Source organism: Oncorhynchus kisutch, linkage group LG4 (genome assembly GCF_002021735.2).
Source record: "Oncorhynchus kisutch isolate 150728-3 linkage group LG4, Okis_V2, whole genome shotgun sequence".
Taxonomy (NCBI): domain Eukaryota; kingdom Metazoa; phylum Chordata; class Actinopteri; order Salmoniformes; family Salmonidae; genus Oncorhynchus; species Oncorhynchus kisutch.
Genome location: NC_034177.2, coordinates 38,765,436 through 38,779,434, shown reverse-complemented (window position 1 = coordinate 38,779,434; position 13,999 = coordinate 38,765,436). Strand labels below are relative to the sequence as shown.

The window sequence follows — 13,999 nt, the reverse complement described above, 5'->3', positions numbered from 1 at the left end:
GTTTATGTTACCGTTGCCAATACTAGACCTAAATGAAACATTGCAGGACAGGTCTCACCAACCTGCAGAGAAAAGTAGGCATTTGGTTAATAATTCATGGAAGAAAGTCAACGTCTTCAGATCCCCTTTCATTTCCCACAATTGTCTGCTCCATTTCCCTCTGACAATGACAGGAGAGGGCCTTGGTGCTGGAATATGGCGATCAGTCACGGTTCTCCACAATGTGGGTTGGTTATCGCTCTCAGTGACTGGGATCGCACAAATTAGGCCGGCTTCCTATGAGATATTTCCTGCGCCTGGATCAAAGAGTTTCTATCCGCAGAGGAAAAGTGATATATGGAAAAAGTCGCTCTGAGATGACCACCAGAAGACAAAGATAGCTTTCTGTGCTTCCTGCACCCTAGATGCAAGACGTTCAAACCTTTGTTTCACTGAGGCCATAACAGTTTGTTACAAAGCTTGGAAGCCCTCATCTAAAAGTAAAACGATACTCATGCTCGGTTCGCATCCGACAGCGACTGCCCAGCAAGGCATTTTTCCTCCATTGTCTATGAAAAGCATTGATGGAAAGGGGTTAGACAGCCACGTCAAATCAAACTAGCGCAAATAACCCTTGATATGCAATATCCAATCAGACCTGGGGTCAGAGCTTTGACATAATAAACACAAAAGGTACTCAGCATAGAGGGGCTTCTTGAATAATTTAAACCCGTAAAAGGTTGAGTTGGGATTCACCAGTCAAGTGGGGGGAGGGGAGGAGAATACAAACCGTTAAACACATGAGTTGAACAAGTGGCCATTATATCAGCTCCCCTTCCAGTTTACTACACTTGAGACCATTCACACTTCAACAAATAGCTTACTGGTAATGTGGAGGAAAGCTTTGGTAAAAAAGCAGTTCCAGCAACAGTCTAATACTGGAGGAGATTACAGAGTTTGACTAGCCAATTTCTTTAAGGGTTGTTTTCAGAGTGGTCATGTGCACTAATTCAAGACATTCTACAACTTCATTACAGGTTCTTACTATTTCCATTGTTTTCAGTTCTTTGGAGTAACAGAGCTGTGAATTGGAGATGGAGGGGATTTTACACCACAATCCAGTTAGAGCCCAGTGAAAAGAGGTAGCTGTTCTCTTAAGGTAGGACAATAAACAAAAGTACAGGGGAAGGTGTTTTAAATGCCATTGTGAGAATAAAGGCTGTTTTTTCAATATAGAGAATGTGTGTGTGTGTCTCGCCTGTGGTAGCAAAGTCACTGATTCACACCATCCTCTCTCTACCGGCTGTTATGCAAATTCCATCTCTGTGCACGTCGCACACGTCATGGCTAAGCCTACAATAGTGTGTGGAAAGTCAGGGATTAAATTGCTCAGTGTGACAGTGTGTGTGTGTTTTTCTAATGCATTCTCTGCCTGAATAAATGTGTATTATTTTCCATCTAGCTGTGCTAAATCAAATGTAACGTCACAGTCATGGAGTGAAGTCATTATGCAAACATGTTACAATGGACAATGCAAGCTAAGAAAATGAACAAATAAAATATACAATACAATTAATTCGTAACTAACAGAATATAGGGTTGTTACATTTGGGCCTTCCCGGGCCTCCTTGTACTAAATTCAAACTTAAAATGATAAAAGAATGGACAGTTATGGAATAAAATAGCATGGGGGCCCCACTGAGTTTGTTAAAATGTTTAAGTCAATCAGACCATGTTAGAAAACCACACAAGACATGGCAAAAAAATTGTAGAATTGCAGGAAATGAGCTTTAAAATGTATTTTTCATCTCAGCCCCATGACAAAATGTGTAGAAATGCAGGTAACTAGCTATAAAACTGGATTTAAAAAAAACAACAAATTAATACAACTCAGTCCATGGCAAAATGTAAAGAATTGAAGGAAATAACCTTTAAAAAAAGGTAACATTTTTTTGTCTCTGCGGCCAAGAGGACGGTTTCAAAAGATTTGATCTCCAGTGTTCTGGAACACAACAATTTTTTGTTTTTTGTACTTTTGCCATTTTTTCCTCCCAAATTTCGTGATATCCAAATTGATAATTATAGTTTTGTCATGTCGCTGCAACTCCCCTACGGATTCGGTAGAGGTGAAAGTTGAGAGCCTTGTGTCCCCCGAAACACGACCCTGCCAAGCCGCACTGTTCACTTAACCCGGAAGACAGCCACACCAACGTGTCAGAGGAAACACCGTCCAGCTGGCGACCGAAGTCCGCTTACAGGCGCCCGGCCCATAACCCGGATGACGCAGGGCCAATTGTGCACCGCCTCATTGGTCTCCCAGTCACGGCCGGCTGTGACACAGCCTGGGATCAAACCCAGGTCTGTAGTGACGCCTCAAGCACTGCAAAGCAGTGCCTTAAACCGCTGCGTCACTCAGGAGGCTTCAGAACCATTATTTTAAAAGCATGGGAACCGGTTAATGTTATTTTACGTCACATGCATTTTACTCAGTCCAACAAAAAAGCGAAATCCAAGTGCCTATACAAAGCACTCACTGTCACTCAAAAACATCTCCTTCCAGTGTCTGCCTGCCAGCTAGTTAAGGATACTATAGCGATCACATTTCACAGTGGATTTTATTAACCTCTCTGGGATATGTGGGACGCTGGTGTCCCAACTGGCCAACATCCAGTGAAAATGCAGAGCGCAAAATTCAAATAAATTACTATAAAAATTCAACTTTGATGAAATCACACATGCAATACACCAAATTAAAGCTACACATGTTCTGAATCCAGCCAACGTCTCAGATTTCAAAAAGGCTTTACGGCGAAAGCAAACAAACACAGACCATCATATTTCAACCTTCCAGGCGCAACACAAAATGCAGAAATCAAGATATTTTATGCCTTAACTTTGACGAGCTTCTTCTGTTGGCACTCCAATATGTCCCATAAACATCACAAATGGTCCTTTTGTTCAATTAATTCCGTCAATATGTATCCAAAATATCTATTTGGCGCATTTGATCCAGAAAAACACTGGTTCCAACTCTCGCAACATGACTACAAAAGTTACCTGTAAACTTTGTCAAAACATCTCAAACTACTTTCTAATACAACTGTAGGTATTTTTTTACGTAAATAATCAATCAACTTTAAGAGGGGATATACTGTGTTCAATACCGGAAGAAAACTATGTGTAGCTAGCTTTCAGGTCACACGCCTCTAACAAAGATTACACTTCCCTCTAGCCTCGTTCTGAACAATGCTACTTCTGAATTTCTCAAAGCAATAACCACAACCAATTTCTAAAGACTGTTGACATCCAGTGGAAGCGATAGGAACTGCAAGAAAGTCGCTTAGAAATGTGGATTCCCAATGAAACCCCATTGAGGAGAGTGTGACTTCAAATGGTTTGTCCTCAGGGTTTCGCCTGCCAAATAAGTTCTGTTATACTCACAGACATGATTCAAACAGTTATAGAAACTTCAGTGTTTTCATCCAAATACTAATAATATGCATATCTTAGCTTCTGGGCCTGAGTTGCAGGCAGTTTTTGAATTCACCTAAGTTTGTTAGCTACATCTGGTCCAGGGTGTTGAGCTAGCCCCGGCATCGGGCCAATTCTCGGACGTTCAAAGTTCCTCCATAGCTGGGTACAGTGAGCTCTGAAAGTATTGGGACAGTGACACATTTGTTGTTGTTGTTTTGGCCCTGTACTCCAGCACTTGGATTTGAAATTATACAATGACCAGGAGGTAAGTGCAGACCGTAAGCTTTATTTTGAGAGTATTTTCATCCATATCGGGTGAACAATTTAAAAATGTCACAACTTCTTGTACATAGTCCTCCCCACATTTTAGGAGTCCAATAGTATTGGGACAAATTCAATATACAGTGCATTCGGAAAGTATTCAGACCCCTTCACCTTTTCCACAAATCTTAGTTTCATCAGACCAGAGGATCTTGTTTCTCATGGTCTAAGAGTCCTTTAGGTGCCTTTTGGCAAACTCCAAGTGGGCTGTCATGTGCATTTTACTGAGGAGTGGCTTCTGTCTGGTCACTACCATAAAGGCCTGATTTGTAGAGTGCTGCAGAGATGCGAGAACCTTCCAGAAGGACAACCATCTCTACAGAGGAACTCTGGAGCTCTGTCATGGTGACCATAGGGTTCTTGGTCACCTTCCTGACAAAAGGACCTTCCCGACAAAAGGACCTTCCCTAGGCAGAGTCTTGGTGGTTCCAAACTTATTCCATTTACGAATGATGGAGGCCACTGTGTTCTTGGGGATCTTCGATGCTGCAGACATTTTTTTGGTACCCTTCCCCAGATCTATGTCTCGACACAATCCTGTCTCGGAGCTCTACGGACAATTCTTCGACCTCATGGCTTGGTTTTTGCTCTGCCATGCACGGTCAACTGTGGGACCTCATTTAGACAGGTGTGTGCCTTTCCAAATCATGTCCAATCAATTTAATTTACCACATGTGGACACCAATCAAGTTGTAGAAACATCAAGGATGATCAATGGAAACAGGATGCACCTGAGCTCAATTTTGAGTCTCATAGCAAAGGGTCTGAATACTTATGTAAATACGGTATTTTTGCTTGTCTATTATGGGGTAGTGTGTGTAGATTGGCAAGGGAAAACAAATGTACCTAATCCATTTTAGAAAAAGTGTGTAACGTAAAAAAATGTGGAAAAGGGAAGGGGTCTTAACACTTACCGAATGCACTGTATCAACAAAAAAAAGAGGTTAACGTATGTTTTACTCAGAGGATTGCCACATCCCTAAAATGGCCATGAGAGGTTTGTATTTATTAAGGATCCCCATTAGCAGCTGCCAAGGCAGCTGATGAGGATCCTTAAAATATATGACATGACGTACCCTCAGGCCACTGCTCTACTACCACATCTACAATTAGGGCTGGGCGATATGGCCAAAATATAATATCCTGATAACGATACATATCACAATATAGCACATTTTCTGTAAATTCAATGAATAAATAGTTTATTTAAAATGACCACATGTAAAGGCCTATTACTTATTACATTTTGAATTAAAGTCAACAAATAATATTTTATTATTTCTCCTTTTATTTAGAACCTTTGTGCAAATTTTCAATTAAGCAAGTAACAATATAAAATATTAATGTATAAAATCTAAAAAGGTAAATCGAAAACACTTCAACTATAGTAACAAACAAAATAAATGTTAGGCCTAAAAATGTTGGGGCTTACATGTTATTTTGGCAATAATACGTGACACATCAATTTGCATTTGGTACCTTGGGTCGAGCGTTAGCAACAACTCACGAAACCCCCGTTTCTCGACCGTGTAAATTAGGGCCATGTCTTTGCAGATGTAAGTTGTAACGGCAGCTGTTCTCCTCTTCCATTTTTGTAATTCTTTGCCATATGGTGTGCTGTGGGGAAAAGCCTCATGCAACATCTGAGTCGGGGGGGGGTTTGTTTAGAGCACTCAACTGTACTTTTTTGGGTCTCATCCGTAGAGTCTCTGTACTGTTTCACATGACTCTTGCGTAGGTGGTAATAGAGGTTAGTGGTGTTTGAGCTTGTTGTCGGGACCGGCCAGCGGCATATTTTGGTCCGTGTCAGACTTTTCATACCCAAACCTCGTCCATGCGACCGAAGTAGCCCCTCTTTTCGGTACGAGCTTCGTGTCTCCATGCCACGTTCACTCTCCTCCAGGTTTGTTTGTGTTGCAAATTTCCTTCCACAAGAACACAAAGCGTCGTCCAATTAACGAAAAATATTGCCGTAAAGAGTGCGATTTGCAACAAAGAAAAACAAAAGACCATAATATGAAACGATATAAAAACGTTTATCGTCACGAGATACATCGTCATTATGCCCAGCCCTATCTACAATACAAAATTCATGTGTATGTGTGTGTAGAGTGCGTGTTAGCATATGTATGAGTCTGCCTGTGTGTGTGTGTCTCTTCACAGTCCCAGCTGTTCCATAAGGTGATTCTACAGCTTGCGTCAGTTACCGGAGTTCCATGTAGCCATGGGTCTATGTAGTACTGTGTGCCTCCCATAGCCTGTTCTGGACTTGGGGGTTGTGAAGAGACCTCTGGTGGCAAGTCTGCATGTGTGTCCGTGCTGTGTGCTAGTAGTTTAAAAACAGAAAGCTAGGTGGTTTCAGCATGTCAATACTTCTTACAAAAGCAAGTAATGATGAAGTCAATCTCTCCTCTAGTTCGAGCCATGACAGATTAACATGTATATAAATGTTAGCCCTCTATGTACATTTAACGGCCAGCCGTGAAGAGGTGACTCCGGGATGCTGGCCTTCTAGGCAGAGTTGCAAAGAAAAAGCCACATCTCTGTCCAGTGTGTGTTATTTTGCCCATCTTAATCTTTTCATTTTATTGGCCAGTCTGAGATATGGCTTTTTCTTTGCACCTCTGCCTAGAAGGCCAGCATCCCGGAGTCACCTCTTCACTGTTGACGTTGAGACGGGTGTTTAGCAATGTTGTATTTAATGAAGCTGCCAGTTGAGGACTTGTGAGGCGTATCTACAGTATCCAACTCCATCCTGTCAAAAAAGGATAGGCCTGTGGCTGAATCTAGGTGATGATCCCTGCACTAGAGGGGTAATGGTTAACACCCAATTTCTGTGATTCCTATGTTGACACATTTATGAAATTGCTTATTCAAGTTACCAGTGTGGTAGTACTCGAAGTAGAGGAGTGGCACAGGAGAAAACCAGTCGAGTCCGGTCTCGAGACCACGTTTTAAGTGTCTCGAATACATTTGTACTCGGTCTTGACTCGGTCTCAGACAGTGAAGACTTGTAATTTCTTCCCGAGACCAGCGGAGTTTATACATAAAAAAAGAAAAAAACGTATCAGCTTCCATTCGGTAAGCGCATAAAACCAGTTCGCCAGGCCAAATGTGTGCACACACACGTTCCTTTCTTAAAACATTAATATCTATTATAGACGTGTTTACTCAGTGGTGAACCTATTGGACCTGCCATTTCCAGCTACAATAGTCATTTAAAACATTAACAATGTCTACACTATATTTCTGAGGATGGAGCTGATTTCCTAGTGTTTACAATCTTACGTGCCAAAATAATTGCTCAGAGAACTTGGGGGCCAAAATGAAAAATTGTAAGCTTAGATTGAAGATATGGCAAATAGGAGCGGCAATATCGTCCGCTATTTACCCTCAGTAATTTTCCATCCAAGTTGTCAGACCACAGTGGCTTGTCATTGACAATTTTTTCACCTCTTCCACACTCACTTTACAGAAGTCAAAATTACAATGCTTGTCTTCTATAAATTTTATCAGTTATACTTAGATGTGTAGCCTCAGTATTAGTTGCTGACATGTCATGCCTAAATTTGCTAATTTTGCCAATTAAAGACAGAGGGGTGTTGTTTCGCTCACACAGATGCCTTCTTTGGTGAGATAAATTTGCATGAGGCTGAATGTAACAAACGATGAGAGAAAAGCAATGTTCTTTTTTTTTTTATTGCTAAATTTGAGGACGCCTGGCTTCCCTTGGAATCCATGAATACACACCACGCAAAACATGTTTTATTATCAACTGAAAAAAATATGTTTCTCCTGTCTTGAATTAAACATTTCTAGTGTTATGAAATCCTATCCTATCTGTCCAGTAGTGGATCCAGATTGCATGAAGTTCACATAAGACGCAATGAAATGCATCATGATAGAAAACAGGGCATCAATTTATCATCACTAGTTACCACAGCCACAAAGTCATAAACCCTTTTCGTCAATTTCTGTTCTTAAAATGTGATTAACCCTATACGCACTGATAACCTTAAAGCAAAAACACAAAAGCCATTGACTTTTTGGCTGTGGTAACTAGTGGAAACCACAAATTCCATCGCTAAATCGGGAAACCAGCCGTGGTTGGTTGGCTAACATAGGTAAAACTAGATACACTAGCTACTTTAGAAAGGTCTGGATTAGCTAGAAGTTGGAATGACAAATCTAGCTAGATGAAAAACTCAACCCAAAAATACTTCCAACGCGTGTTATGTAAGGAAGATAAATTCATTTTACCAATACAAATATGATTACTCATGTTCTGAATCATTCAGTGGGGTCTTTAACCTAATGTCCAAAACGTAGTATTTATTTACATAATAGATCTTCTGGGTTGATTGTTTAGCAACAAAAAATACACACGCGCAACAATGGGCAAAACAGCTGCCGTTGGTTTAGGTTGTTTACAACATGTATATTCCGTCCCCAATGTTGATTGAAAATGTAAATAAATGTGCAATTACCACTCGTCTCAACTACATCGTTACAGTTGTTGGTTAGCCAGCTAGCAAATTGCCATATTAGCCTTGACATGAAATCAGTCAAAACAACACAAGACATAGTATCAATAACATGATGAAACAAACCGATTGAGCCACATATAATCCCCACATGAAGTTTGTCATCCTTGCTAGCAATCTGCCATCAAAAATCACAACAGGCTGACTTCTGCCCCATGGCAGCGCACACTTCGTTTTTGACATTGTCAGCCAACCCATCTATCGCGGCGCAGGCTTTTTGTAACAACTTGAGGATTTTACATTTTGTGGTCCTCGCAAAAAGCTAAATGACCATGACATAAGCTAAATGATAAGGCTTTCAAAATAAAAAGCTTGGTATATGCTCAGTATTCCATTGATAATTCACAGAGATACACTTGTTTTTGTGAGGAATCTTATTTAAAAAAAAACATGCATTTCTAATCAATGCGAAAAAAATGGTATACTTAAGCAATAAGGCCAGAGGAGGTGTGGTCTAATGCCAATATATACCACGGCTAAGGGCTGTTCTTAGCACGACAACGTAGAGTGCCTGGACACAGCCGTTAGCCGTGGTATATATTGGTCATATATCACAAACCCCCAAGGTGCCTTATTGCTATTATAAACTGGTTACCAACGTAATTAGAGCAGTATAAAATGGCTGTCAGCCGATCGGCATTCAGGGCTCGGCCCACCCAGTTTATTATAACACAACACACATATACATAAACACACACATATACATTCAGCAAAAAAAGAAACGTCCTCATTGTTAATTAAATGAGTTTATTTTCAAACTTTACACGAGTAAATATTTGTATGAACATAACAAGATTCAACAACAGACAAACTGAACAAGTTCCACAGACATGTGGAAACAGAAATGGAAAAATGTGTCCCTTAACAAAGGGAGGGTCAAAATCACACACACAGGACTCAAATGATATCCATCTTACCTGGCTCTATATTGTTTTATGTCCTGCAGATTCGATAAGAAAGATTACGAGTTCAACTGGAAAGTGAGCATGCATGTCGGGTAACCAGTAGCCTTAATTCTGGCACAGAATTGAGCATAGTTGACACGATAAGAGAAATTAAGTTTTGGACTACTACGTGCAAATGTGCAATCATTGGACAATATTAGACAAATATTAAACTAGAGGAGGTACAATCACGAATATCCTACCAACAGTATATTACAGTTTTTGATGTCCCATGTTTCACTGAATTGTGGCTGAATGACGACATGGATATTCAGCTAGCGGGATACACGCTGCACCGGCAAGATAGAACAGCACACTTTGGCTATCTGTACATATCTGTAAACGCTGGTGCACAAAATCTAAGGAAGTCTCTAGATTTTGCTCGCCTGAAGTAGAGTATATTGTGATAATTTGCAGGCCACACTACTTGCCTAGAGAGTTCAGCTATACTTTTCGTGGCTGTTTATTTACCACCACAGACAGATGCTGGCGATAATAACACACTCAGTCAGCTGAATAAGGAAATAAGCAAACAGGAAACCACTCCCCCAGAGGTGGCGTTCCTAGTGGCAGGGAAACAAATCAGTTGTAACAAATATCAATCAACATGTTAAATGTGGCCAGATGACGCAGATGCTAAACTACAAGACTGTTTTGCTATCACAGACTGGACCATGTTCTGGGATTCTTCCGATGGCATTGAGGAGTACACCACATCAGTCACTGGCTTTATCAACAAGTGCAGTGAGGACGTCGTCCCCACAGTGACTGTACGTACATACCCCAACCAGAAGCCATGGATTACAGACAACATTCGCACTGAGATAGAGGGTAGAGCTGCCACTTTCAAGGAGTGGGACTCTAACCCGGAAGCTTACAAGAAATCCTGCTATGCCCGGCGACTAACCATCAAACAGGCAAAGCGTAAATACAGGGCTAAGATTGAATCATACTACACCAGCTCTGACGCTCATCTTATGTGGCTACAAAGGGAAAAGGGAAACAGAGCCGCGGGCTGCCCAGTGACACGAGCTTACCAGACGAGCTAAATCACTTCTATGCTCGCGTCGAGGCAAACAACACTGAGGCATGCATGAGAGCATCAGCTGTTCCGGGCGACTGTGTGATCACGCTTTCCGTAGCCGCTTTCCTTCTCCTATCAGTCTGTAATACCAACATGTTTCAAGCAGACCACCATAGTCCCTGTGCCCAAGAACAGAAAGGGAACGTGCCTAAATGACTACAGACCCTGACAGTTGTGAATTTGATGCAGCCGAAGAGCTACTTCCCCCTTACCTGGGAAAGCACTGAACAACAGACAGGGACATTGGACCATCGAAGAGGTACAAATATGATAACTACATTGATTTGGGGTCCACTTATATTGGGAGTAGTGCATTTCCTCAGCCACTGTGTGTTATATGTGCAAAAGTACTATCTCACAACTCGATGAAACCTTCACTGTTGCGTAGACATTTAGAAACAAAACATGCCGATTTGAAAAATAAACCACGGTAGTTTTTTGAGCGAGAATTAAGATGACTTTAGAGTAGTAAGACATGTATAAAAGCAACAGATACCATTAATAAGAAGGGGCTAGAAGCGTCTTATATGGTGAGCTACAGAGTGAGAGTGAGCTACAGAGGCAAGCCCCATACTATTGTGGAGGACTTATTTATTCCTGCTGCCACGGATATGGCTGGGACAATGCTGGGGGAAAAGGCCATAAAAACTATCCAGACAATGTCTTCCTCAAACAACACTTTCACAGCACATCAGTGACATGGCAGGAGATGTTTTGAAACAATTATTGCATCGCACCAAAGCCAGTGAATTCTATGCGTTACAGCTGGATGAGTCAACAGACATGGTATATGTCCATTACATTTATGGGAGGTCAATTAAGGAAGACATATTCTGCAAACAAGGAGAGGATATTTTTAAGTACAGGACAGCTTTGTGACATCAAATGGACTTTGGTGGTCAAGATGCGTTGGTATCTGTACTGATGGCGCAAAAGCCATGACAGGGAGACATAGGGAAGTGGTAACGCGCCTGCAAGCAGTTGCTCTCGACGCCACTTGGGTACACTGCAGCATCCACTGAGAGACTCTTGCTGCCAAAGGAATGCCTGACAGCTTGAAAGACGTTTTGGAAACTACAGTGAAAATAGTTAATTTGTTAAAGCAAGGCCCCTGAACTCCTGTGTATTTTCTGCACTATGCAAAGATATGGGCAGTGACCATGTAACGCTTTTACAACATACAGAAATGCGCTGAATATCAAGGGGCAAAGTACTGACACATTATTTTTTTAAGTCATCTTTACTGACCATCATTTTCACTTGTCTGACCGCTTGCATGATGACGAGTTTCTCACACGACTAGCCTATCTGGGTGATGTTTTTTCTCAATTTAATCATTTGAATCTAGGAATACAGGGACTCAATGCAACTATATTCAATGTGCGGGACAAAATTGAGGCTGATTAAGAAGTTGGAGCTCTACTCTACTCCACTCCGTCTGCATTAACAAGGACAACACAGGTCTTTCCATCATTGTATGATTTTTGGTGTGCAATTAACTCAAGCTTACAGACAATGTCAAATAGCAAAGCACCTGAGTGAGCTGGGTGCGCAATTACGCAGGTACTTTCCTGAAATGGATGACACAAACTGGATTCGTTATCCCTTTCATGCCCTGCCCCCAGTCCACTACCAATATCTGAACAAGAGAGCTTCGTCTAAATTGCAACAAGTAGTTTTGTGAAAATTTAATTTAATCAGAAACCACTGACAGATTTCTGGATTGGGCTGCGCTCACAGTATACGGCCTTGGACAAATCGCACTGTTAATACACTGATGCCCTTTGCAACCACGTACCTATGTGAGAGTGGCTTCTCGGCCCTCACAAGCATGAAAACTAAATACAGGCACAGACAGTGTGTAGAAAATGACAACCCAACATTGCATTCAAGCACACCTTTCTCATTAACCTGTGGTGAGTTATTCACAATTTTCAATTAACAAATAAAGCTTGATATGTAAGATGGCAAAATAAAGGGAAAAATTATTGATTATTATTATTTGTGCCCTGGTCCTATAAGAGCTTTTTGTCACTTCACACAAGCCGGGTTGTGACAAAAACCCACTCATTCTTATGTTTAATAAATGTATTATATAGTGTGTGTGGCAGGCTTCCAATGAAAGGAAAAAACTACTTTTGAGAGTGCGCTGACCCTGGTACGCAGCTGGAGGTTGAATGATTGAAGGGGTATGGGACAATAAAAAGTTTGGGAACCACTGTTTTAGAGGATTACCTACACAATTAACAATTGATGGTTGACCCATTGGTCAACAGATGCATTTTTGATTGACACCTCAATTACACTAGTAGAGTAGGGGCCTTAAAACACACTTCATGTTTTGTGTAATCTGTGGTGAATGTATTGTAAATGTTTTTCTTACTGTATAACTGCCTTAATTTTGTAAGAGTAGCCCTAATAGATACAAAACAAACTCAGACACCTGGCTAGCTTGGTTCTGACATGGGTTAGAGTAACGTGCCAGATTACTGGACATAGATAACCACTTGTGAAAAACGAGCGTCCCCGAGTCCTTCATTAGATAACCTAGCAATTTTAGTCATTATCCTCCTAGCTGGATCACCAGTTAACGTTCGCTAACTTCAGTAGTTAACTAATGACGGAAACTCGCATTTGACAGACAACACTAACGTTAGTCAACCACTCACAATCCCATTACATACCATGTATAGTACTGTCTGCACCACAGACACAAACAAAACAGTGAATGCATTTCCTTGTGGTCCAACGCTCTCTAGCCTGGGTAGGTGGATCGTTAGCTAACTAACTACAGTAGCTGGCTAAAGGTAATTGTCCAGGCAACGTCTTCAATTCAGGCCAGCAAGTTGCTAGCTAGCTAGCTGCTTCTAGCTAAACCTAGCCTAGGCGGCGTTCAGAAAACGCAGATAAGCTTGTGTTAGCTGTTAGCCAATTTTAGCTTGTGGAAATGTTACTTACTTTCAATGTGGTCCTGGATGCATTTAGTCATTTATTTTCCGTGTAGCGATTACGACAGAAACGAGGAAGCGACGTCAATTGGTGTTTTCAGTTAGCATCCCAGAGCCCTCTTCAGTTCGCCTCCACTGATATAAAAATCAAAGATGGTGCATAAACGAAGATAACTCACTTCGGCTGTTTACCATTGAAAAAAGCGGTGAGTTCCGTGTCTCCCGTAGACGCCAATGCAATAGCAGAGGGGTCTTGTATACTTACGTTCATTTAAACGGAATAAAAAAATATGGAGTGTCTCGCTTCCTCTTCAGTCTCTGTAAAAATGGTCCCGGAAGTGTTGCTCCAACATCCTGCGAGAAAATCAGTTCCAAGTGTATCCTGCTAGAACAGTCATCATGGAAATTACAGGTCAATGTGCTTTATGGGCGGCAGGTAGCCTTGCGGTTAGAGCATGGGCCGAAAGGTCGCTGGTTTGAATACGAGCTAACAAGGTGTAAAATTTTTTTTTTTTATAACTGTCAATGTGCCCTTGAGCAAGGCACTTAACCCAAATTTGTTCCAGGGGCACTGTACTACAAGTGACTTTGCGTATGATGTGTCACACTTGGCACTTCTCAACAATGAATTGGTTCCACCAACTTTTCCTGATACTGGTCGAAAATTTCATGGTATTGACCAAACATGTAGCACTGGAGGTTCAC

The 13,999-nt window shown here is 41.3% G+C and overlaps 1 protein-coding gene across 9 annotated transcripts in view; it reads right to left on the bottom strand.

The window, feature by feature from the left end:
• Positions 1 to 13,670, bottom strand: part of LOC109889500 (casein kinase I) — a 55,513-nt gene extending 41,843 nt beyond the window's left edge. For 3 of the 9 annotated variants that reach the window (XM_020480959.2, XM_020480962.2, XM_020480956.2), the window contains exon 1: positions 13,305 to 13,621. The gene's annotated coding sequence lies outside the window, so the exon portion shown is untranslated. Of the gene's footprint in view, positions 1 to 13,304 lie in introns of all 9 variants that reach the window. The other 6 variants (XM_020480954.2, XM_020480957.2, XM_020480958.2 and 3 more) reach the window with 4 other exon arrangements.
• Positions 13,671 to 13,999: the final 329 nt, after the last annotated feature.